General features: G+C 52.4%; 2 pseudogenes; one reads left to right on the top strand and one right to left on the bottom strand.

The window, feature by feature from the left end:
• Nucleotides 1-342: 342 nt before the first annotated feature.
• LOC142430572 (CYFIP-related Rac1 interactor B pseudogene) lies at nt 343-1038 on the bottom strand (annotated as a pseudogene).
• Nucleotides 1039-7584: 6546 nt separating this feature from the next.
• On the top strand, nt 7585-21639 carry LOC142430571 (putative GTP-binding protein 6; annotated as a pseudogene).
• The last annotated feature ends 4628 nt before the right edge of the window (nt 21640-26267 follow it).

Raw genomic sequence — 26267 nt, 5'->3', positions numbered from 1 at the left:
CAACTACTTGGCCAACTGACAGAGAAACCCATATTTGTACCTATTCTAAAGAAAGTTGCTACATAATGTGCATATTATACAACAGTATCGTTATTCTCACCTAGAAGTGAAGTTTTCCTGAAGATCATCGACAACATTTGCAACAGTATAGTGACAGCTACACAAGATTCAATCTGGATTCAGTAGAGCATGTGTAACAAGGGATATCATTGGTGATATCTGATGCATCTTGGCTGAAAGGAGAGAATAACAGAAAAATATTTATTTGAGCTTATTGGCTATCTCTCCCAATTCTCCATGGCTTTACTACAATCGTTATATATCTTAACCGTATGATTGTGCCTACTGAACCCATGAATAACTGTTGGGGGTGGCTACCCCACAGGCCACGGTACTCCATCTGTTTGTGGGATCTTCTGCTGGTCACTTTGTATTCTCAGACACAAAGCTTGTTGTGGCGTCACTTGAGGACTCCAGCAACAGGGTTGCTTCCGCATAAAACAGAATTTAAGTTTACCCATTCATTATTTACTTCATTCTCTCCTTCTGCAGACACATGGCCCTTCCCCATAAGGTCCAACGCTTTTCTATAATGACCGACATCATTGTGCATGGCAGGATTTGCCATCTGGAGTTTATCAGACCAGAGTGTGACATGAAGGATTTCTGCAAAGTGTTGAGCAAGAGCCTGCTCTCTGGGTGTTTGTCAGGGCTCCCAGTAGACCTCGTAATGCTGCTTCTACCTTCTGAGAAATTAATAAAATGTCTTTAATTTGCCTGCTAGTGGGACCACTGCATTCCATGTCTTCTCCTGCAACTTCTCCTCCGCTGGATGCTGGGTCGCCTCTCGAACTGCGTGGTCAGCTCTTCTATATGTCTGAAGTCCTCCAAGATACCTTCTGTATCTTTTAATACTACATTCACCTGATTCTAAATTTCCTTCTCAGACTCTGTAGGCTGAGCATTTTCTAAATTAAGGGGAAATTTTGACCCCTGCTCAAGGTTTGTGCATGACAAACGTTTAAGAAGATTCCCCATGTTAAAGTACATTCAACCAGTGCTGGCTGGTGATTCGGTCCTTGTCCCTCTACCTTCGTCTCTGATTTTGTGATAAATATTTCAGGTATTTTAAAGGTCTCTGTCTGACCTTGATCCTGGGGCCTCATGTCTCCCTCCACACGTGGGAACCTCAAGTGTTCGGATGTTCGGTGAGTTTACTCCGTAGGCTGCTGCTGCCTTGGGGTGCACCGCTCCACCACTCACCGGCCCTGGGCTCTATGAGGGTGTACCCATTGGCCGGACCTTTTTAGGAGTACATCCCGGACCCCCAGCTTCCACAGGGGCAGCTTTTTCCAGTCTTTGAAAGTGACCTGTTGCTTTATTTGTATATAGTGTTCTTGATAGCCCCCCACAGCATCAGGTCTTCTATCCGTGTTCAGTGATTCAAATCTATTCTTGAGATTTTCTCAAAATTCGGGTGGGATATATTTAAAGTCATATGTTGATACCTTGGTGCCCACAGCCAGTGGTTAACACACACACACACACACACACACGGCTTTACTGTTGACCCCCAGTTGTGGGCTCCCTCACATGGTAGGTGTCTCAGGCACAGGGGCTCTAAGAGGATACACTTTTCATTTGGGACAGTGGCTGGGCACAGACCTCAGCAACCTGCCTAGTAGTTACCCCCTCGCCCCCAACAGACCAGAAGTTCCATCCTGACGCTGTTCCAGAGTGTGCGTGTGGCAGAGCAAGGGGGTCCCTGCACATTTGTCTGTGCAGGGCCCGTCTCCCCCTACTTCATCAATGAAAGGAGGGCCCCTAAGGCAGTACCTCAGCAGCCCTGTGCCAATTCTGCCACGTGAAGCACTGGGTAATTCCCTGCTCCACGATAGCTACACCAACCAAGTCTCCTGCAGCAGCAACAAGTTCAAAGTCCAAGGGCTGGGATGGCGTTTTCATACATGTTTTTCATTTCAATAAGCTTTGAATGCTATTGTATTTTGTGCTTTCTCTTGAAGTGATAATATTATGAAAACCTAAGATCCTCTGATCGTGGGTTTTATTATTTACAGTCCTTGGGTCACACACCAGACACTTCTATTTCTGATCGTCTGGCACCCTCTGATTTACTCATCACACCTTGCCATAGCATCTGTTTTTCCAGTGAACATTTCATGAAAGCAAATATTGAGCAGAACCGCATCAAAAGAATGAATTTCCCTCCCTTGTACCACGCCCCATACTTAGGGTAAACAGAGGGGAAGAGAACAGAAGCTCAAACTGTGTAGGGCAACAATTCATGGGCTGCAGTTGAAGGTGGATCTGTGCTTGCATCGACTCCTCAGACCAACAGTGTCTGGAGTGCCGTGTCTTTGGGGAAATTAATGATGTGCAATCACCTTATACTCCAGGGGGATGATTGACAATGTTGGACTTTTTTGTTTATATAGGGTTTGCATTTCCTGCTTTGAGCTTTTAATTTTTCTCTTTGTTTTTGTTTGTGCTAGTTTAGTTGGTCCTATGGGGGTTTGATTTTGTCATAAGACAGTCGCCAAAGTAAAGTTCAGTCATGCATATTCCATGGACATGCATATGGGTTCTGGGCTCCTGCTTAACTGGAGCCCCAATCCAAGAACAGGTAGTTCTGATAACATGGCCCTACCTGATACTTACCTTCATGAAATGACAACTGAAGATAAGATTGCTACAGCAGAGTGTGGTGAAGAGAGCAGATGGTACTCAGCTATCAACTGGAATAGTGTCTGTGGTCTTGAATGTTTGTATTCAAACAAGCTGTCATCTAAGTGAGGATTCAACTAAGTTCACATGGAAGAAGCACACTAGCTTGTGTAATCCAAAGATGACAATAACAAAAGTCAAATATGATGAAGAGAAAGTGTCAGAGCTAAAATTATGAACACCAATTTCTCAAAGGCTGTGAAAGACAGTGCAAACCCCAAACCCATCTGCAAAGTGTCTAGCTAGATTAAGCTGTTGACAAATCCCCTCTAGCCATATACAAAGATTTGGAACAGTCTTACTATCAAACATAGACCATTGTAATCCTAATCCTGCTGGAGCCAGCTTGATACTTGGTCAGTGGACCTCCCTCTGGGGGCAACTTGAATTTTCTCAAAGTGCTAGGGTTTCTTGATTGTTCCACAAAAGGATCTTCCCTAGCTTTTTAAATCTTGATGGTGGACATTTGTTTCTTACACATAGGTTGCATTTTTGTCTTTATATTGCTATTGTTTTATCCTCCCTACTTTATTTAATATGTGTTCTAGATTGTTTCTTTTGGGTTGACCAGTTTTTGAAGCACAGAAGGAGTGGGTGCATAGAGATAACCACTGATGCAAGGGTTTTATCAGTGCAAGCCAGCCTCCGGCAGCTGCAGGGTCCACAGGCACAATTGTACGGTTATAATATATAAAGGTTATAGCAAAGTCATAGAAGATAGGAGAGAATAAAATACGGGAGTCAGACTTCACTTGAGCAGAAAATAAAAGAGAATTTTGCGCTTTAAATCTCACTGGTCCCCCTTCAAAATACACTATTGTTGAAGTTTTAAAAATGTTGTCTTTTCATACTACTTGCTAAGTGTCGCGCGCCAGGTCTCGCCAGCAAGAAAAGACGCGCCATAACAGGATTCTTCCACAGGTGTTTTATTTTTCATTATGCGGTAAAAGACCTTGAAACCCCAAACTACTGCTGCTTATATATGCTCTATGGGGACGTGCTGTGTCTTGATTGGTGCATTTGCCAAAACCTCATGCATAGATTGGTGAGTTCGCCAGAACCTTCGTTTGCATACTCCAGGGTGGAGTTATGACTACGTCATCTCAGCATCGCGCATGCGCTAAGTGGTTGTTTATCACTTAGTTGGACCACCGCCCTGACTGCCCGGCGCCATCTAGTAATGGCGGCGAGAGTTGCGGCTACCCATATCACGAGAGCTACGGCTTCCCACAGCTAAGCACGTATCCATGGTCCATTAGGCTCTGGATGGTTTTCTCTGGATAATTGCTTGAATCTTGGCAATGGCATGATGTTGATTCTGCCCAGGGGCCCTTACCATATTTTATCCAACTCTTAAATCTCTCCAAGTCCTAAAGTGTGGCGCATTTATTTCTGAAAGCCTAGAAGCACCGGTCATTAAAAACAAATGAATCAAAAGAAAAAAATAAACAAAAAATTCCACAAATGAATCAAGCCTCCACTTTTCATTTCCATCAGGGTTACCATCCTCCCTCTCTGTGAGGTGTGATTTATATTGGTGATACAGGACATGACCTGCTCATGCGCTAGGCTTTGTGGGAACCCCACTGGATGAACTAGACTCTACCTCAAACATACCTGTAACCTGAGGACTTAAGACTGAAATTATATGATGTCTGAAGAAGCAGAAGACAGCTATAGCAAGAATATTGAACTGTCGGAAGGCAGACTAACAGTTACTACTACAATACCCTGCTTGCTCTATTAAGATATGCATTACTCTGGCAGACCCGTGTCTGACATTGCCAGTGAACATTATGGTAAGTTTTGCCTGACCACCACTCCCATTGTTTGTGCAAATAGCATTCAGTCATATAAGGATTTAATCTGTAAAGGGAATATGCCAGGTATTGAGATATATAGTCAGTCTACATTTATTCACCCTCTCTCAATAGTTTTTTTTTTTAAATTAGAACTACGGGCTAATCAACGACATGGAAAAGAGAAGGTCCTTGGGCTCCAGGAAGATGATCGATAAGATTCTCTACCATACTAAGGATGCCTATTCCAATGGTGCATCCTGGAACTGGGGAGATAATGACAGGATGTGTTTGGGGTCCCACTGGTCCCACTGTGAAGGGTACCTGAGGTAAAACTGTGTTAATAACTTGACATCCGTATGTCCCCACTCCGAGTGGTGAGCCTTCAAAATGTTTTGGGTCTCCTGGAATTAGTGTCAGTTCAGAGCCAGTGTCCAGTAATCCCCATAAAGCTTGATTATTTTCCTCCTCACCGCCCCCCCCCCACCAACCTGAAACGAGCAATCACTCTTGTGAAGGGCCGCAGGTCCCTTTGGGGAAGGCTAGAAGAAAGACTGACAGTATACACCTTTGACAATGACCCATCTTTAAAGGGGCCGACCTTCCCCTCATTGAAGTGGCTGTGGGTCTGTAATCTGGCTCAAGTCTAGGAATTGATTGAGGGATCGTGACTCTCTATTACAGTGAATTGAGTTGAACTGCTGTTCACCTGCTCTAGCATTCTTCTGCTTGTACAGATCACGTAAATAGTTAGTAGGGTTCCCATGTACTTTTCTCCTAGGGGAACAATGGCTAAGTAACCAATGCCTTAAGTCCACATGAAACAGGTTGCTTCGATTACTAAGGAAAAATGGTTTGAAAAAAAATTAGAATTCATACAACTCCAAATAAAATTCCAGAAGATAAATAAGATACAAGAATCTAAAAGAACAAGAGACTTCTGCATGGTTTGAAAACAGTCCCGTCAGAATTGTATCTTTTAATTGTATTCTGATTTCCCTGGCACAGCCATTCAACCTGAATGTCTATGCAAGTAACTATTGCGGGATTGTGTATATGAGTATTTGTCTCTATTCCTTTTCACTCATGAAAATTTCCCAGATATTTTCGCTTGTCTCCTTCATTTTCCCTAACCTTCCTCTTATTGTACATTTCTTTCCTTTTCATCCAAATTAACATTTGTTGACCCCGTAGTCCATACCTTCCCCTCCCCCACTTCCATCCCTACTCCTGGTAACCATCAACGAATGTTTCTTCTAGTGTGAAAACCTGCCCTTGGCTTTTAGTGTTGAGGGTTCAAATAAACAACAGCCAGTAGTATAATGTCTTGAAATGTAGACGAATTTTTATTCATCTAGTTGGGCTACCAAGAAACTGAAAATGTTTCCCCTCGTAGCATCCCTGAGTGGGCTTCTCAGTTCATCTTTAAAGGCCATAAAACTCACTTATCCCTTACCTAGGCTTAAAGCATGCTTGAATAGCAGCAGAAGGTAAAATTAGTGGATTAACTGTAACTTTCAAAAAGAGCAAGCAGGAGAGAGGGAAGATGGCATCCAGGTAGATTTTCGCACCCAGAGCTCCTGCTGCCAGACCAGAAAAGAGGTAAGGAAAACAAGACTGGGAGGTCGACTCATAGCAACCCAGTAGGACAGAGTAGAACTGCCCTGGGAGTTTCCAAGACTGTAACCCTTTTAGGGTTAGGGAAAAAAGGATGAAAGAAAAAAAAAGAATGTAATCCTTGATGGGAGTAGGATGCAGGGTGAGGAGCAGTAAAGGGAAAAAACAAATGATGAGGCAGTCCCAGCAAAGAAAGTGGTCAATGGAAAATAGAAAAAAAATCAAGAAAAAGGAAAACAGAGAAAGAAATAATACAAAGTAAAAGAATGGCAAGAAAAGGAAAAGAAAAAGCAACGGGAAAACTGGGAGGTGCAAGCACCCAGAATGAGTCAGCGCCTTCTGCCTGTCAAGGAGCTCACAGGGTAGGGAGCGGGGTGAGTGAGGGGTAAGACTGTCTTCCCTTGGCCATTTGAGGTCAATGTCTGTCCTGCATGGCATTCTTGTCAGCATATATGCTGTCTGGGGACAAGGCATCTAAATCAGACGTCATTTTTTTTCAGGCTGAGTGCACAGTTAAGTTCATGGTGCTAGATTTTGGGAAGGATTTGTGCTAGGCCCCTAAGGAAGTTGAGGATCCAATGGATAGTTATGGGATGATTTCTTGCCAGTCCAGGGGTACCAACGTACCCTGCACTAACAACCCTGCTGAGATGGAGTTCACTCACTTCCAGATTCCCAGATGGTTCACCTGGCGAGAGGTCCTGGAGGGCACAATCCGGACCTCAGACAGAGCAGGCACACCACAGTTGTACAATAAATACCATTCATTACTTCTTAAAAGAACACCATCATGGAGATTCGGAAATGTTGTCAGCACAATCTTACAACCAGTTTGGAAATGACATTTATTCGTTAATTTTCAATTCATGTAGTTCTGGTAAAAGTAATATAGTTTTACTCAATTTTATTACTGTTATTTAATTATATATTAAATACATTGCTATTCTGTTATAATAATTCTAATTATATTGTATTTCAAAGTGATTTCACTGTCTACATGTATTCACTGTCTTTCAACATTGATTTAAAGTTTAATCTCCAATTATTTTCAGTTTCTTATATATATCAAATTAAATTTAACGATATATGAAATGTGAACACATTTTACTATTTTATTTGTTTAAAGGTTTCACTTCCTGTGTTTATTATTTCATAGTATTGTATTAATTTATTTTAATAAATTTGATGTAAAACAATGTTTGACTTAAATATTCAACTTAATAGAATATTTAATTTTACACATAAATATTTTTTACATAATCCTGTACCTTATATTTCTTTTAATTTTGTTAGTTTAAGTTAATATTTATCTTAAACATTTTATTTTTCCTATTTTCCAAATCCTCCTTGTCACCTGTCACGCCTGTAGTCCGCCATCTAGAGGTCACTTTCACTTTCTCTCTGGAGCTCTGTCGCCAACGCCATGGGACCAGAGCGGCCTGTGTCGCCGGCCCCAGAGTTCCAGAACGCCGGCGGCGTCACTTGGGTCGTCCTGGCGGTGACAGAACGTTGGCCTGGAGAGGTGGCCCGAGGTTGTACCTGCAGCCTTAAGGGTTGGCGGGTTTCACTGCCGCCTCTGTCGCCAGTGTCTGTGTCCATCAGTCTTGGCCGACCAGCGCTAAGCCACTGTGGCCTCTACGATCAGACCCCGGTCACGGACAGAGCGTTCATCCACGAGCACTTCCAATGGCTATCGGCCCTTTGGAGGGACCCATGAAGTTCACTGTAACCATACCTGGGCTCAGGAGGCTCAACCACAACAGGTGCTGGTACCATCAGAGGAGACTACTGAGAATCTGAGTGCCCACTTGGGGTTCAGACCGGTCCTGGTGACTCTTGGTCACCCCGAGGGTTGGCGTGCGCTGCACGTGCTTGGACCTGCCTTTAGTGAAGCTGGACTGGTGGGAGGCGGCGGTTGATTATTACAAAACGCACGCGTGAGTTCCTATGACCGGCCCTTAGCGGATTCATGCTCAGGAAACTGCTCCGGTGAGTTTCTGAAAGAATTCTTCACAGGTGTAGAAAGTCCTTTCTCCCGCAAAGCTTCTGGTGGTTTAAACACGGTGAGCAGCCCAACGTGTGTAAGCACTGTGCAGCCATGACTCCTGGGAACCTGCCTTCGGGGACTGCACCCGACTGAGCAGACAGGTGGTCTGTTCCAGGGAATGTCAGCGACCACCAGTCAAGAGTGAAGACTCAGACCATCAAAGAGAATTTGTCCAAGTCCTAACTTGGAGCCTAATGAGCCCAGGAAGCTGGTGTCCTTACGACGGATATGGGCGCTGCCCACTGTAGGCCAGACTGTTTCCTAAATTCCCACTTTCTGGTTCCTCAGGTGGAGCGTGAGAAAAATGTCTAAGTTCCTCACACATGCTTCCACATCAGTGGCCAGCCCCACCGATGTGCGGGACCTCCAGTGTGCGGCGCCTGCGTCAGGCGAGGGCACGTTGCCCCTCTCCTCCCCACTCCCACCCCTTTATTCTCGGGAGGTTGACCAGAGGGTCCCAGGACCTCCGGAAGTGAGTGCTATGGGGTCATGTGACTGGCCTTTGGCCTAAAACGCGGTTGGGGGGGTGCCCTGTCGGGAGACGCCACCGCCCCATCTCCTGGCATGTTATTTCTTTCGCTGAACTCGGTCATTTTGGGCCACCAGATAGGTGCTGACACGCTCGTTTTCAGTGGCCCTCACTGAAGAGGTCGGTCTGATGCTCTGGACGTGTGCGTTGATTCCCTGGGTTGCCTTTGGGTTACCAATGGCCCGTGACGCAGTCCCTTCGATCCCTCGTGAGTCACCCACTTTGAGGCCCGTGCGCCGGCTCTTGCAAGTCCAGCTGTGTCCCGACCCTGTGGTGCCTCCTCTGGCCTCCGGTGCCCTTGAGGGTGGCGAGACCCACAGAGAGGTTGGCGGGATGGGTCTTCTGTGCTCCCGGCGCCCTCTGCCCACGGCAGGCATCCCGGGAAGCCATGCCACACTTAGCGGAGTGCCTTCCACGCCCTGTGCGCTCAGTCTTCATTGCCAGGCACTCTCTGTGTCCTTTTGGCGGCTGTCCTTCAGTGGCCCTGGGCAGGTCTGGTGGAGGCAGAAACTGGGCCTTTTTCCTTCCCTGACCTCTTCCAGAACCCTACAGGGCCTTTAAATAAAATTTTTTTTGCTCTCCTCGAGTGACTTGACTTGAACACACCCCTGATCGACGTGGTGCTGTTGCGCTCTCCCGAGCTGGACCTTAGCCGCGCCAGACGAGGGACGGACATTCATGGCGAATGGGACCGCTCCCCTCGCTCTGCCTGCAGGCCCCTACCCTCTTCCCGCCATCTGCTTGTTGGTCCATGGGAAAAGCAGGGGCATGGAATCCTGTTTCTCTGTCTGCCTCTTTTATGGCTTATGAGAGATTGGCTTATGAGTGTGTGGCTCTGAGAGCCTAGAGGGGAAGGGAAGGCCCTCCTGTGTGGGGTTTGTCTGTGTCTGTCTCCATCCTCCCATCCATCCATCCATCCATCACCTCTCTTCACAAAAGCAAAGGGCCTAGCTGAGGTGTGGAATGTGGCTCACCCATCTATCAATCTATTTTCGCATGCTTGCTGCTCTCTGCCTCTGTGTCTGTGTCAGTCTCTCTTATCCATCCATCCATCCATCCATCCATCCATCCATCCATCCATCCATCCATCAGCTCTCTTCACAGAGGAAGAGGGCCTGGCTGAGGTGCAGAATCTGGCTTGCCCTCGCACGTGCGCTCTCTTTTTAAAAAATTTAAATCTTTATCTCTATCTTCGCACGCTCACTGCTGTCCGCCTCCCGGTATGGGGTTGAACTGGTTTGAGTGAGCAAGCGAGCACTCTAACCCTGACTGTAGAGTTCTAGTTCAGAGTCCAAGTGGCCAGTTCTCAAACCCAGCAGCCCCTCATATTCTTGTAAGGTGTCTGCTTTTATAAAGGTAGGTAAGGGCCACAGCCTAGGCCGCCGCGTGGTAGGGAGGGATGGATGTGTTCTTCCACATCCACGAAGATCCCCGCAGAAGCCAAAGAGGCACTGTTAATAATGTACGTCAGCCGGGTGGGTGGGGAATGTGGGAAGCCAAGCTTTCTCCCGAGTTGTCTCCCCCAGGCATATCCCACTGAAAGGTCAGTCACCCAACGTAGTTTTGGGGTTATTCTCCCTCAGGGAGATCAGTCATCTAGAGTAAGCAGACAGACACCACTGTTTATCCCACCACAGGTAGGTAGGTAGGTAGTTAGGTAAGGCAAGGTCTGCTCCCTTCCGATCAGGGTGGTAGTGGTAGAGGTCCAGCCCACTCAAGAGTGAGCAAGGCTAAGCTGCCCCGTTGAGTCTAGGGTCTCTGCCATGTCACTCTGGTTCCTCTCCTTCCTACTGCACTCATACACCCCTAGCTGGCCCCCTTCTTTCCATGCTGATGCCTAGTGTTATGTCCCCTTCCTTCCTGTGATGTGTGTGGTGAGAGAAAGAGAAGCCCTGAGAGAAAGAGAAGCCTTGGTAAGCTGTAGACGAAGTCTTCTCTCCAGCTCTGTCCATGCAGACCACCAAGTGAAGCTGAGGGTGAGAAAGCTACCCCTGAGCTGTGTCTGCCTCCATTATTCCCATCTCATTCTATATAGGACTTTCTTCATCTCTCTCTGTCTTAGCGGTAAGATTTTGCCTATTGAACTCACGATTCGTTGTAGGAGGCTGTCCTCACCCCCCCACCTGGGAAAATTCTTGGGACAGTGGAGAACTGTGAAGGGTGTTATGATGGGGGTGGGGCGGGGGTGCATGATGAAAAAGACGCCTGGCCAACACAGTGTATTCTGAGAACACAGGGCAGGGGAAAAGTTCAGCGGCGCCTATTAACGAGGTCTGTATTATGTCAAGGTGGCCCTGGGGAAGTTTCCCCCTGGGCGGGGCATTTTCATTAGGTTCCCAAGGCAGAGAGGTTGGGGCGGAGCCCTTATGTCCAACAGGCGGGTGGATGTGACTTGCGGGAGGCATCTCCGCCACTGTCTCCGCTGTTTGCTTTTGTTTTCATTGAGAGGCCCACAAAAGGGGGAGAGAGAGAAGGAGGGGGTTAGTCCTCAGGTTGCAAAGAAGCTTTCCTTTCACTCTACGAAAGGGAGAGAGAGGGCACTCTGGGAGGGGTGCGGGGGCTAGTGTGCTATGTTGGGTGGTGTGATCCGCTTGCTGTGCCAACCTGGCCTATAAGAACAGTTGGGGTGTGATAAAGTTTTGATCCGGTGGGCAGAGAGATAAATGGCTTTCCAAGCCCAGGCTCTCGCTTTCTCGCTCTGTGGCGGTGTCGCCCCACTGTGTGACTGCCTTAGCTAGTTCTCTGTCTCCAATTGTGAGCTAATGTATACGACTTATGTGTGGGGCCACCCGACCCATGGATCGTGCCTCTAAAGCTTGAGGTTTTCCCCCCCTTTCAGATGTGCATTGCCATACCACTGGTGCGATAGTACACTTCGTTTGAGCTTGTGACGGTCGGATCCGGTGTTCTGGCTGAGCGTCGGGGACCCATCTGGCTGCCTGCTGCCTCTGGCTGGACAGAGCGCATCGCTCTCTGGAAGACTGGGCTGTCTGCTTCCTTGACCTTGGATGGAGCAGCCCTTGCAAGAAGACGGATTTTAGGCTATTATTAACTATTTCATGGAAGTGATTCCAGCTGAGCCACGCTCCCCCGCCGCCCCCCTTCCCCCGTGCATCGTTGGGGACTAAATTAGCTGTTACATTACTTTGAGTTTTGTGTGTGGTAGGGGCGGGTAGGGGAGGTAGTGGGGGGAGTTAGGGCAGGTAATGGGGGTAGGTAGGAAATGAGAGTGGGAGATAAGTGAACAGGTAGGAAGGTAGGCAGTGGTGTGAGTTAGGGCATAGGTAGGAAGTGAGAGGGGGGTGGGGGGGAGGTAGGTAGCAAGGGGCAGGCAGGCAGCACAATCAATCTCTGTGACCTAATTGTGAAAGTCAGCCCTTGACACAAGGTTTGTGTTGCTCGCTTCCTCCCGTGCTCGGGTTGGGCGTTCTGAGACGAGGGGCGCGAGGGCGGGGAGAGAGGGGAGGTTGGAACCGTCTCGCCCTCTTGCCTGTTCCCTCCGCCTGGTGGCCCGGTGTGTGTCCTTGGCCCAGTCTGCCTTGTGAGGGGCCTCTGTCTGCGCTGCGCAGAGCGCGCGCCCAGGGTGTCCCCTCTGCCCGCCAGGCGACGGGCGCGCGGCGGAGGCTCGGGTGCCGGCCAGGTGCATTCCGTCTCTCCCTCTCTCCCTCCCAAGAGTCCCGCGGGCGCGCCTGTCTTCCTGTCCCTGGGTCGGCCCGGGTCGACCCGGCCCGCGGAGAGGAGCTCAGGAAAGGAGGAGAGAAGAGAAGGAAAGAGAGGAGGAGCATCCAGGGCCTACCCAGGGTTCCCGGGTGAGGCCGGCGGGGAGGGGGGGGAGGGCCCAGGAATCCCTGGCCGCCCCAGCGAGAGAGGCGGGTAGACCAGCAGCTGCCTAGAAGAGATCCTGTCGTCCTCCTCGTCGCCGCTAGGGGGAATCACTGGGAGTCCCTTAGGCCACACGCGGGTGCGCTATGGCGCACATGGTGGGACCGACCACCACTCCCTCCTACTCTCAGTCACTCTGAGAGCCTAGAGAAGGCCCTCCTGCGCGAAGTTTCTCTTTGTCTCTCTCTCTCTTTCTCTCATCCAGCCAGCCAGCCAGCCAGCCATCACCTCTCTTCACAAAGGAAGAGGGCCTGCGCTGCGAGAGGTGAGTGGGAAGGGAGGGTGTATGTTTGAACCGTCAACCCCATATCACCATATGTATGATGGCATTGAATAATAAAACCTAAGCGTGACAAAGACAATGCGATGCTTCTGTCTTTTTGATGAGATTGATCTGCTTCAAACAGAGGGTGCTGAGTTAGTAAGTTTTGTGGGGGCAGTCAGGGTGGCAGAGGTGGTGATGGTTCTACTGCTGTAGCTACAGGATTTCATTGACTAAAGCGTGATTCAATACACGCCTGAAACGTGACCAGGTGGCTCTGTCTGTCTCTGTCTCTCTCTCTCTCTCTCTTTTCCTTCAGGGATTTGAAGTTCCTGAAGACCAGACAGATTGCTCTTATTTCTCTGGTAAACATATATGACTGTCACATCAGCCAGGCCCTACACATCTTCTTACTTTTGTTTAAAAAAATAAATGGATCGTCTCTCTGTTCTCCAGGATTAGTGCAGTGCATTAATATAAACTCTTATTTTCGTATTAGTGTAAACAAACGAGCCTTTATTCTGCAGAGTGGTGTGGGCATTATAGCATTCCTTGTGAACTTGAAAGATAGGGGTGGAGTCTACCTGTCAATCAGATGACAGCCTCACGGCGCTTCCTTGTGGGGCGTGGCCTCCTCATAAGGAGGGTCCCGGGAACTTCCCCTTCTTCTTCTCTGCCTGCACCTTCCTGTTGATGAGCCACAAGACCTCCGGGAGCCCTGGAGATGTGTCCACCACTATTGGATCCACAAGATTCTGCACCCGGCTGGCCTGTGATCTTCCTGAATTCTGCATCATTGCATGTGGCTGCATGAGTCTGAAGAGGTACTTATTCACTAGTATTGGACTTATGGACTTGATCTGGGCTGGGATGTTTTATTGATGCATAATTAGGTCTTGATATAAAATTCTCTCACACATGAGTGTCACTGGATTATTTTCTCTAGTCAACCTGGCCTAATGCAAATGGAGAGGCGAGTTTGAAGGGAACATAGTTATTCTATGGGTACCGAGTTCGAAGCAGGGCTGGGGCACTCATGAAAGGGAAAGCTGACTCCACACGGATGGAGTTTTCCAGACTATGCACCAGTGGCGGGAAGCTCTTCCTGAGCTGCCCTCAGATCTTCCACCTTGGGGCTCCCAGGCATCCTGAAGGGAGGATGGGTGTCTGTGGCTTGCTAATCTTCGAAGTTCATTCCGACTCAGTGGGTCCTGTTACAGAGAACTGCCCCACGGGGTGCCCCAGGCTTCCAATCAGATGGTGAGACATGGTCTCACGTACTTTGGACATGCTGTGGGGAGAGACCAGCCCTTAGAGAAGGACATCCTGCTTGGTAAAGTGGAGGGGCAGGGAAAAGGAGGAAGGCCCTCAAGGAGATGGGCAGACAAGCGGCTGCAGCCATGGACTCAAACTTAACGCTGGTGAGGATGGTGCAGACACGCCGTGTTTTGTGCTTTTGTACATCAGGTTGCTTTGAGGCGAACCGGCTGGAGGATCTTGAGGAGAACAGACTGCCTGTCTTTTCTGGTTTTTCCATTTACAGCGCTTGACCACGGTGCCACTAGGGCACTAGGAGGGACCAGGGTGGGTCCACAGCTCATTTTGTGGTCAGGTGCCCTCGAGTCCCTTCCCACTCACAGACACCCCACGTGACACAGAGTGTCACCTTTAAGGCCGGTGATCACCTGGTCTTTCTTCAGCGGTACTGTTGGCGGGCTTGAACAAATGACCGTCAGTCAGCGGGTGAGCACTTAACTGCTGCCCCGCCAGGAATCCTGAGATGGCCCCCAGTCGGGAACCCCAAGCTGAGCTCCTAGGGAAGACAGCATCGACCGAGCCGCCACGTCTAGATCAGGTCGGTCTGGCTGGGTTTCAGCTTCAGAGAACACGTGACCCGGTGCGGCCAATGGAGACTCAGCAGAAACCCCGCCCCTAGGGGCGGCGGCAGAAGCGAATTATGACCCTCCGGGCTGCCCTCCATGGTGGGCTCCTGTTCTCTCGCGAGACTCACGGCCGCCCCGCCCTTCTGCCTTCAGTCCCCAGGCTCCAGGCGGGGGGCCGCGGGGGTGGGAACCGCGTGCGGCCTGCATGCGGGAGCCCGGGGAGAGGAGCCAGAAGACTCGGAAGGAGAGGAGAAGGGGGACGAGGAAGAGGCACTGCTGAGCTGAGGGCCCCTGCTGCGGGCCAGCGACCTGCGCGTGCCTGCTCCACCCGGACAGTGAGTGGGTCCCGAGGAAGCAGACGCAGACTGGAGGGGACAGGGCGGGCTTCCGGGGGCGGGCCTAATGTTCAGGGCGGGGCCTCCGACGTTAGACTTCTCGCGGTTAGGCGGCGGGGAGGCGTGGCCTCGAAATGTCCTGGGCTCTGGAGGGTCGGGGTTTTGGGGCTAGGCAACCAGAAGCGGGCGGGGCCCTGGGGTTTGTTTTCCGCTCCGCATTTTCCTCGGGCCCAGTGGCTGGTGGCTGAGTTGGGTCTCTGGTGCACACGCTGGACAGCTGGTCGGTGGTGGAGAGCCTGGTGGTGCCCACAAAGCCGCCCGACAACCGGTTGGTCTTTGGCCGAGGCAACTTGGAGCAGCTGACAGGTGCATTATGGAGGTGGGCGGCGCAGACCCCTCTTCCCTTACCTGCCCACCCCACAGCTGGCAAGCCCTTCCAATATTGGCATAGGCTGCAGCCCGCTCCCTGCAGAAGCCCAGGGCTTTTAGCCCTAAACCTCAGACGTAGAGGTGGGACCTGCTGCCATGCACTCACAGCCCCTGGGCAGGCGCCCCCTCAGCACCTGTGGCCCCACTCACCATGCTGGGTCCAGGGCCCCTGCTGTCCTCAGACACGTGGGTCTCTTCACCATCGTACCTGCGGCATAGTCCCCCTCCCCAAGCCCCGTCAGACAAACTGCCAATAATCTGCCTGCACTGATAGGGCTGTGAGGGGTCACACACCTGCAAGGAGACCCCAGACCCCCCCTCTGACCACTGTGTGGCTGTCCTGTGCACTCCTGAGGCACCCCACTGTCCTCAGAATGACTTCTAGGGCAGGTGTGTGAGGGCACCAGACTCCTGTGACGTCCTCTTCCGTTAGAGGCGCTCCGTGGCTCCCCAGAAGTCACGTCTGTCTTCCTGAATGTGGGGAGGATGTCTCCTGACAAAAGGTACTCACACACCTGGGCCAAGCACCTACAGCTACCAGGTGTGACCATTGACACAGGTGGGGGGGCAGAGCCTGCCGCAGGACGATCAAGTCGGGGACAAAAAGAGGGATAGCCCCACTTTATCCACGGCCACCTGCCCAGGTATGGTCAGCCTGTGTGTCACCTACTCAGGTGTGTATGCCTGCCCAGGTGTGCAGGTGAATTCTCTGCCTAGATTTGCATCGACCAGGTTTGCCGCCTGCTCAGTTGTGTATCATGTTCCAGGGTAGTTCCCTGCTCAGATGTGTACTTGGCCATGTGTTCGTGTCCTCAACCATGCCCCCTGCACAGGTGTGCTGAGCACCCAGCTGTACATCTGCCCAGGTGGTTGCCACATGCTCAGGTTTGTTCGGTGCCCAGCTGTGTCCTCAGATGCTCCCCTCTTGGCCCTTGCAGAAGGAGCTGGAGGCGACCTGGGGCTTGCAGGTGTTAGAATGCTTCACCATTGTGCTGTACATCCTCAGCTGCTATGCCTGCCCCGAGGAGGCCTGGCTGCAGATGGCCCTGGCTGAGATCCCCCTGCACAGGTAGACTCTAGTATTCCCCCTGCACAGGTAGACTCTTGTTAGAGGAAACCAATTTCTGACAACCTAAGGGTCAGTAGGCCCAGTTGTACGGTTATAACATACGAAGATTACAGTAAAGTCGCAGAGAATTGGAACGATAAGAGAGATTAAATGTGTAAGTCAGACACATTTTATGTTAGCATGCTCACCTCAGCCCCTCTTGGTGGTCCATGTGGAAGTGGGAGAGAAGCGTCTTTACTATCTTGGGATATTTACAGGTAGCCAAAAGATATGCTTGTTCAACTGTTACATATAGTCACAAGGTGGATGGCACCAACAGTCAGGTCCCTGAGCTCACAGGTGAGGAAACCTCAGAACTGCATTGAGGGAAGGTGCGAGTGGGGCTGGGTGACAGGGCAGGAAGAGGTAGCAACAGGGTATCTGCTACTGTACGGACCTAAAATCACCCCTGTGCTCACTTTAAGGCAGCATAGCTGGTCGGGGGAATCGCTGGGAACTATATTTAAAGCAGGATGATGTACTTGGACTTAGCTCTGACTCACCAAGGTGGAGGCGTTCCTACCAGGGAATGCTAGCTTTCCAGCTTCCCTCTGTTAAAATTGGGGACTATACTCCTCACCACATGTCCCTCAGTGTTAGTTTCCCAAAGACTCTGAGATCCCCCTGCTCAGGTGGATGCTGGCAGCCTTTGTCACCTCCCACCCTGACATAGCACAGACAACAGAGGATCATGGACACTAGAGGACAGTGTGGCTGTGATGAGTCATGGACAGTGGGGCAGTGGTGTATCATGGACAGCAGAAGACAGTGTTGGGCAGCGGTAAGCCCTAGGGTGGACCTCTGACCCTCACTGCTGAGCACCCTGTGGGTGCTGTGGCAGATTCCTGGCCTGGTGCCCTCGTCTGTGATGCACCTCGAGGAGGCTGCCCAGCAGATGCCATCGCAGACAGTGTCAGCAGGGGGGACACGGGGGCAGCATGTGATGGGCAGGGAGGGGATGACCAGCCAACATGCCCTCCTGTTTCTGCACCAGGTCCGACCCGAAGAAGGACCCATCCCCCCTAGACCGACAGGGTGGGGGTTCTCGCTACGTCATGGCCTCGGGTGCATGTGCTGCTTCTTGGCCCCGGGGTGGGGTGGGGGCTGTGCTCATGGCCTGCCCTTTGGGAGTCGGGGAGGGGGACCTTGCGAGATGCCTAGGATGGTGGGTGTGCAGGTGACTCGGGGTTTCTGTGGCATGTTCACACCTCGGGGCCTGTGTGTCCAGAGGGACACAGCAAGGGGACTGAAATTAGAGGCGGGAGGTAACAACATTGTCTCCCAGATCTAGTGACCCAGAGTCTGAGGAGGTTCAGGGGTGGGCAAGGCTGGGCTCCTTCAGGAGGCTTCCAGGGAAGGGTCCTTCCTCATGGTCTCTCCCAGCTCCTGGGGGCCCTGGACATTCCTGAGCTTGTGTCCGCATCTTTCCAACCTGTGCCTCCGTCTCTATGTGGCCATCTCCCCTCTGTGTCCCACCTCCTCTGTTAGAAGGGCACAACTCTTGTAGGATATGGGCACCCCTGCTCCAGGGTGAGCTCAGGACACTGTTGTGATGTGAACTTGATGGCACAGAGCATACCCTGGATGGTTCCCCCCAGCTCCGCCCTGGGATGACGTCGTCCATGGCTTCCATGCTCACGGCTCTCATGCAGGCCCAGGGTCCCATTCACCTCCCCACCCTGGGATTACGTCATGCACACAGGCGCAGATAACATGCTCACCCCACCCTCTGCCGGGTGCTGCAGGGGAGACGTTCCTGCAAGTGCACAGCATCTGAAGGACAGGAAGGCACGGATCAAGGAGGCGCTGCAGAACCTTGTCACCAAACGGAGACTGCTGCGCCAGCAGCTGCAGGGCCGCGAGCTTCCCACAGTCGCCGTCATGGGGTACACAAACTAGTGAGAAACTAGGGCATGAGGAGGGCTGCCCAGATGGCAGGGGTTGATGTGGGGGAATAAAGACTGAGGGGTCAACATGGGCACACAGACTGTGATGATGAAGGGATATGAGCACACAGACTGGTGATGAGGTGATGTGGGCGCACAGACTGATCTCGAGGTGACGTGGGCACACAGACTGATGAGTGGACGTGGCACACAGACTGATGATGTGATGTGGGCACAGAGATTGATGAGGTTACGTGGGCACACAGACTGTGATGAGCAGATGATGTGGGCACAGACTGATGACGTGGCACACAGACTGATGATGTGATGTGGGCACACAGACTGATGAGGGGACATGGGCACACAGACTGATAAGTGGACCTGGGCACAGAGACTGTGATGAGGGGATGTGGGCACTTAGACTGTGATGAGGTAACATGGGCACAGACTGATGAGGGGACATCAGCACAGACTGATGAGAGGACGTGGGCACAGAGACTGTGATGAGAGGACATGGGCACACAGACTGGCGAGGAGTGACCTGTGGTCCACAGCGACTGTGGTCAGTGGTCAGGATGGGTCATCCCCACCGTGGTGCTTCCTTAGGCCTTAGTGGGTTAGTGCTAGAACCATCCGCTTCCTGAAGCGCCCGTGGGAACCATTCCCTGACGGCACCTCACAAGCAGTCTCCGTCCACCCATCAGTCAGGTGGCCCTGCTTGCTGCAGCAGCACTGATCCAGCTTCAGTGGGGCGTCCCGACTGAGACGGACTGGGAAGCAAGGCTGGCCACTACGTGCACACATCAGCCCCTGATCATCCCAGCTGATTGGCCTGGCCCGGGACAGTGCAGGCTGGGGGCCTGTCGGTGGGGTGAAGTCACCCTGGGCTGGCCTGGCCTCCCCCGTGACAGCAATTGCCACACCGGGTATGTGGGCTGCCTGTGGCACCAGGAGGCCTCCACGCCCGTCAGCTGCCACGAAACTCCTCAGTGGCCAGTGGGTACAGCGGGTCGCTGTGGACCCCTCACCACCATGTCAGTGCTTCAAACCACCAGCCTCTCCGAAGGAGTTGCACCGTTTGCTCCCGTGAAGACTGACAGTCTCAGGAACCCACAAGGAGGTTCTATCCTGACCCTCGGGGTCACAGTCATAACGAACTCACTGCCCATGGGGGTTTTGTTCCTGTGTCCATTTCAGGAGGGTTCCTTGTGGTGCTGTGAGGTCAGCGCAGGGCTGCCCACTATAGGGGCAGCAGTTCAAACCCACCAGCCACTTCTCCGGAGGAAGATGAGGCTCTCTGCTTCTGTGAACAGTGACAGGTTTAGAAGCCCTGTATAGGATCAGTCTGTGGGACTAGCCCCCATGGCAGGGTTAGAATCCTACTTGGGGCCAGTCTGGGTCACACTGGCTCTGTGGACAGGGTTAGAGTCCTGCATGAGGCCAGTCTGGGTCACCCTGGGTCACAGTGGCTCTGTGGACAGGGTTAGAGGCCTGCATGGGGTCAGTCTGGGTCACTCTGACTCTGTGGACAGGGTTAGAATCCTGCATGGGTCAGTCTGGGTCACACTGGATCTGTGGACAGGGTTAGAATCCTGCATGGGTTCAGTGTGGGTATGACAGACCCCATGGACAGGGTTAGAGGCCTGCATGGGGTCAGTCTGGGTCTGACAGACCCTGTGGACATGGTTAGAATCCTTTATGGGGTCAGTCTGGGTCACTCTAACTCTGTGGACAGGGTTAGAATCCTGCGTGGGGTCAGTGTGGGTCACACTGGATCTGTGGACAGGGTTAGAATCCTGCATGGGTCAGTCTGGGTCACTTTGGCTCTGTCGACAGGGTTAGAGGCCGGCATCTGGTCAGTCTGGGTCTGACAGACCCTGTGGACAGGGTTAGAGGCCTGCATGGGGTCAGTCTGGGTCACACTGGTCCTGTGGACAGGGTTAGAATCCTGCATGAGGCCAGTCTGGGCCACACTGGCTCTGTGGACATGGTTAGAGGCCTGCATTGGGTCAGCTTGGATCAAACTGGCTCTGGACAGGGTTAGAATCCTGAATGGGGTCATTCTGGGTCACGCTGGATCTGTGGACAGGGTTAGAGGCCTGCATGGGTTTAATCTGGATCACACTGGGGTTAATCTAGATCACAGTCCCTGTGGACAGGGTTAGAGGCCTGCATCTGGTCATTCTGGGTCACTCTGGCTCTGTGGACAGGGTTAGAACCCTGCATGGGATTGCTGTAGATTGGCTGGACCCCGTGAGCAGGTTGGTTATTGGTTCGCAGATACCACAGTGACTTCGACCTTGCTGGGGTGTTTCGGGAGCAAGTTCCAACTTCAAAAGCCAAACCCTTTTGTCGCCGTGGCACCAGTGCTGGCTCACAGCAGCCTGTACCCTCTAGGACAGGGCAGATTTGTGAGGACAAACCGAGGCACGAGGACAAACAGTTACGAGGCTGTCCCAGCTCTTTATTAGAAAAGCAGCTCCCGGACAAGGTTCCGTGGTCTAGCTGGTTGCCCAGGGAAGTCGCGCACAGTGAGGAGAGTGGTGGGTTTTTGAAGGAGAGGCCGAGGAGGCTCCCTTTGGGAAGGCGTTGTGGCAGTTGCTGGGATTTTCCACTGCTGGCATGTTCTCCCTGAATCTCATTGTCCAGCCATTGCCGGTGGGGAAGAGAGACAGTTACTCTTGGAGCCCAAGAATGGTCTGCCAGCTTCGCTTCCAGGGACGTGCAGGGAGAAGGGTTGAGGCCCTGACAACTGCCCGTGTGGGGAGTCCCAGGCTCAGCCTCAACAGCCCACTGCACCAGCGGAGACGGGGGCTAGCTTCTTGGGCTAAGCTCTGCACATGTGACCTCTGCCCTGTCGCTCCTTCTCCAGTGAAAACCAGCCTGATCCAGGCCTTGACGGGAGACTCAGCCACACAGCCTTGGGACGAGCTGTTTGCCACCCTGGACACGACGGCCTACACGGGCTCCCTGCCCTCGTGCCTGACCGTGCTGTACGTGGACACCATCAGCTTCCCCTCCCAGCTGCTCAATGAGCTTGTGGCCTCCTTCACTGCCACCCTGGTGGATGTGGCTTGTGAGCTGAGAACAGCCCTTTGGAGACTGGCCGTGCAGTGAGTGAGGGGGCTCAGCCGGGATTCCCAGAGGAGTACCCAGGAACCATTTGGGGCAGAGACTGGGTGCAAGGGGGCCCACCTGGGACAGAGAAGACAGGCACCAGGTGGCCCACCTGGGGCAGAGAGGCCCGGCACCACGGGGCCAACGAGGGACAGAACCTGGGAACCAGGGGGCCCACCTGGGACAGCGAACCTGGGCACCATGGAGCCGACTTGGGGTATAGAGGCTGGGAACCAGGGGCCCACTTGGGATCCTGAGACGCCAGGCACCCTGTTACCACGAGGGACAGAGAGGCTAGGCACTAGGGGATTCACCTAGGACAGAAAGGCCGGGCACCAGGGGGCCCACCTGGGATCCAGAGAAGGCAGGCACCCAGTGTCCACCTGGGACACCAAGCCTGGGCACTATGGGGTTCACCTTGGGCAGAGAGGCCTGGAAAAAGGAGCCCACGTGGGACAGAGAGGCTGGTCACCAGGGGTCCCACATGGGATCCAGAGAAGCCAGGCACTCAGTGTCTACCTGTAACAGAGAGGCTGGGCACCAGGCAACCCACCTTGGACAGAGGCTGGGCACCAGGGTGCTCACCTAGGGCAGAGAGGAGGGGCACCAGGGGGCCACCTGTGTTCCAGAGAAGCCTTGCACCCAGTGTGCACCTGGGACAGAGAGGCAGGTCACCAGGAAACCCACCTGAGACAGAGAGGCCAGGCATCAAGGAATTCACATAGAACAGAGGTTGGGAACCAAAGGGCCCACCTGGGACAGACAGGCTAAGCACCAGAGTGCCTACCTGGGGCATAGAGGCCGGGCAACAGGGGGCCAGATTGGGTAGAGAGACTGGGCACCAGGAGGCACCTGTGGGACACAGAGGCTGGACACCAGGGGGCTCACCTGGGATGCAGAGAAGCCGGGCACCCAGTGTCAACCTGGGACAGAGGCTGTGCACCAGGGAACCCACCAGGGACAGAGAGGTCGGGCACAAGGGGGCCCTCCTTGGACAGAGAGGCCAGACACCAGGGGGCCCACATGGGGAAGAGAAGCCTGCCACCCAGGAACCCACTTGATACAGAGAGGCCAGGTACGTGGGGCCCACCTGGGGCAGAGAGGCCTGCCACCCAGGAAACCACTTGATACAGAGAGGCCGGGTACAAGGGGGCCCATCTGGGACAGAGGCCGGGCATGTGAGGCCCACCTGGGACAGAGAGGCTGGGCATCAGGGGTTCACCTAGGACAGAGAGGCCTGGCACCAGGTGGTTCACCTAGGACAGAGAGGCCGAGAGGCCAGGCACCTGGGAGCCTTCCTAGGGAAGAGAGGCTGGGTACCAGGGGGCCCAGCTGGGATCCAGAGAAGCCAGGCGCCCATTATCCACCTGTGATAGAGGCTGGGCACCTAGGGCAGAGAGACCCAGCACAATAGGGCCAACCTGGGTCATATCACTGGGACACCTGGGGGCCAACTTGGGGCAGAGAGGCCTGGTACTAGGGTGCCCACTTGGGATCCAGAGAAGCCAGGCACCCAGTGTCCACCTGGAAATGAGAGGCTGGGCATTACAGGGTTGACTTGGGGCAGAGAGATTGTGCACCAGGGGGCATAACTGGGACAGAGGCCAGGCACCAGGCAGCCCACCTAGGGCAGAGAGGTCGGGTGCCAGTGAGCCCACCTGGAGTAGAGAGGTCGGGCAACAGGGCGTCCACCTGGGCTCCAGAGAAGCCAAGCACCCAGGAAGGGTCCGGTGTGGTAGCCCAGTTGGTGACCTGTTGGCCACTCACTCGCTGCGAAGTCGGCAGTTTGAACACACCAGCCTCCCGGGGGAGAAAGCAGACTGCTCCCCTGAAGAGTGACAAACTTGGAGACTCACAGGGGCAGGTCCGCCCTGCCAGGCAGGGTAGTTGTGAGTCCGCGTCCACTGGGTGGCAGTGACGACTTCTCTCTATCCATCCGTCCATCCCTCTCCAGAGCGTGAGATGGGAGAGGGCTTCATCTTGGGGGGGTGCTGTATCTACCTCTCCCCCATCCCAACACCCGGAAGCCCCACCCCCTCCCACGTACGTGCCCCATGACCTTTGACTTGACCCCTCACGCATCAGAGCTTGGGAGAGGTGGTCGGGTTAGCATCTCTGAGCTGCGCTTCACTGGGTCGCCCCTCCACTCACTCCTGAACGAGCTACCCTCTGGGGGGGCGCAGGCGGGCCGCCCCCTAGATGAGCAGAGGAGGTAAGCCGGGAAGCGGGGGTGGCTGCAGTCGGTACCATGGGGGAAACCCGGGGTGACGAGGCAGACCCTCGCCTTGCTGCGGTACCACGGCCCATCTGCCACTTTCACCACTGCAGGACGTCAGGCCTACCTTCCCGGGATCCCTGCCAGCCCTCCCGTGTGGCTATAGCGCACATAGGTACTGAGAGTGTACCAAATAAAGGTGGGGGGCGGGCCGGCTTGGGGGTGCTCTGGGCCCACCTGCGGGAGGGGCGTGAGCAGCGGCCATGGGAGAGGCTGGGGCCAGGTGCATGGGGTGTGGAGTGAATGCACATGTGTGAGCAGGGTGCCGCAATGTGGTGGTGCGGGGGTGAGCGGGTAAGTGTAAGCCCCACCCAGAAGCTTCTCCCTGAGTGGGAGGAGCCTTGTGGGCACAGAAATGCCTGCCGCTGGGCCCAGCACCCAGCATGGTGGAGCGAGCGGGCCCCGGAGCTGTTGTGCATGAACGGGACAAGAACAACTCAGATTCTGGTAAAGCAAAAACAGTTTATTGGAAAGGGATCGGAAAGAAATAGGAGCCCTGTGCAGGGACCAGTTCTCCAAGCAGTGAATGGTCCCGTTTGCTTACAGACTAGATTTATGCGGTGGGCTAAACACTGGGCTTTGCAGCTGTGCAAGCAGGCAGGAACAGAAGCAGAACTTGCGGTTAGCTTGAACGTTCTTGTAATTTTTCTGGGATCAGGGTGGGCCAGCGGTTAATCCCTGATAAATGACGGGCAGGGGAGACTTCAGGGAATTTCCACAGTTTGCTTACAAAATGGAAGCTGCCACAGAGTGGTTTCACTTAGGCTAACTATCACATTCCTCCCTGTTGTTGCACCTGTGAATCTTCCAGGTGCAGTCACTCATACGACTTAGCATTAATAGCTTAACAGATTGGCCTCGGTCCTGTACAAACTTCAACTTATTAATTAGCAGCCCGCAGGTTAAACTAATTGAAAGCAGAAGCAGTGGGTCTGCTAGGCTAGAGATGAAGGTGCGGAGTCAAGGAGACCAGTCATTTTGTTGGAACCAACCTTCCTGGTTCCTTCTGCCTTCTTCTCACTCACTCAATCTTTCTCTCACTAAGGCTAAGCTATTTTTTATTATTCCTGAGTGGTTGGCATAGAAACAGCAATTTTCCCCCAGAGCTACACAAAGGCCTCCTTGCTTGAGAAACAGGAGGTCTAGTCCACGTCAGTTCTGCAGTACTACTTCAGCTAGGGAATTGAGGGATATATTTTTTTAGATCACTGACAGACTTTTTAAAATCCTGTAAATCATTATCAATTTGCTGACTTAAAATTTTATCATTTTCATTTTTTTTTTGTATTAAGGCCGCCGTCCCTACTGATGCTGACCCGGCAATGCCTAGTCCCACAAGTAAAGGAACTAATATAGGGGCTCTTGACTCTGGAATAAGTATCAAAATGCTGCCCCCGGCTTCCCCTGAATACAGGAACATTTGGGCTAAAATATGAACTAATATACAAAGTCCAGAATGGTTAGAGGCGAGTAAGGTTTTGGAGAACAAGCAGGGAGTGACTCCAGTAGAACAAGCAAACCACATTCCTGGTGGGGCTACTAACAGAAAGGGTTCCTTGGAGCTGGGTATAACAGAAACACTGGCACAATACTGACTGTACCTTTGGGGTTTCCAGCTGGTTTGATAACAGTGTCCTTTCCCGTGTAAGTCTTCCAGGGTTAGGGTAGATCTTTCCCCGGCTTCCTTCCACCTGCACACACTAATGTTATAATCGGACGGTGTGATGTTGGCTACTGAAGAGGTATCGTTGGACTTAATTCCTACAAAATAGAGTGGTGCCGGGTTAAGACATAGTCAACACTTACCGGTGAAATTTGGGTTAGTAGCATTTATAAAAGCAAAAAAATGTTTTCTTGGTTTTTACTTTTGCCAACACGGGGGAGTTTATTTTGGTTTGTTTAGGTTTTGGGTTGAATGCGGGAGACACCGTGGTGGTAAGGGTTTTAGGAGTATGAGACGGGGTTGTGGATTTTGGTTTAACAGGAGGGGCTTTTTAATACTTTGTTAGGCCCAATGGCTTGGGTGGTTTTTCTAGGAGCGAGTCACTTGTGAACAGTGTGACTGTGACACCAGTGACCGGTTCACTGACATACAATTTGATTCCCCAGGTTTTTCTCTGGTGGTTACATGCTCCTATTGAGCACAAGCGTTTGTTTTTTTTTTTTTGCCAAAAAAAGAGAATAAGCATCCCTGTGGATGGGTTCCCAGCTTCCCGCAACCATAATTTTACATCCCCACTTAGGTTGCCACCCAGCTTCACCATCTGCTGGACAAGCGTATATGTATATGTTAGATCTCTCTGGGGAAGGATAGATATACCTCGGTTCTTGGCTCTGCGCAAGAAAGAATTCA

This window comes from Tenrec ecaudatus, chromosome 17 (genome assembly GCF_050624435.1).
Source record: "Tenrec ecaudatus isolate mTenEca1 chromosome 17, mTenEca1.hap1, whole genome shotgun sequence".
NCBI classification, from domain to species: domain Eukaryota; kingdom Metazoa; phylum Chordata; class Mammalia; order Afrosoricida; family Tenrecidae; genus Tenrec; species Tenrec ecaudatus.
Note: the sequence above shows the minus strand (reverse complement) of the source record. Positions and strands in the feature narration are given on the sequence as shown.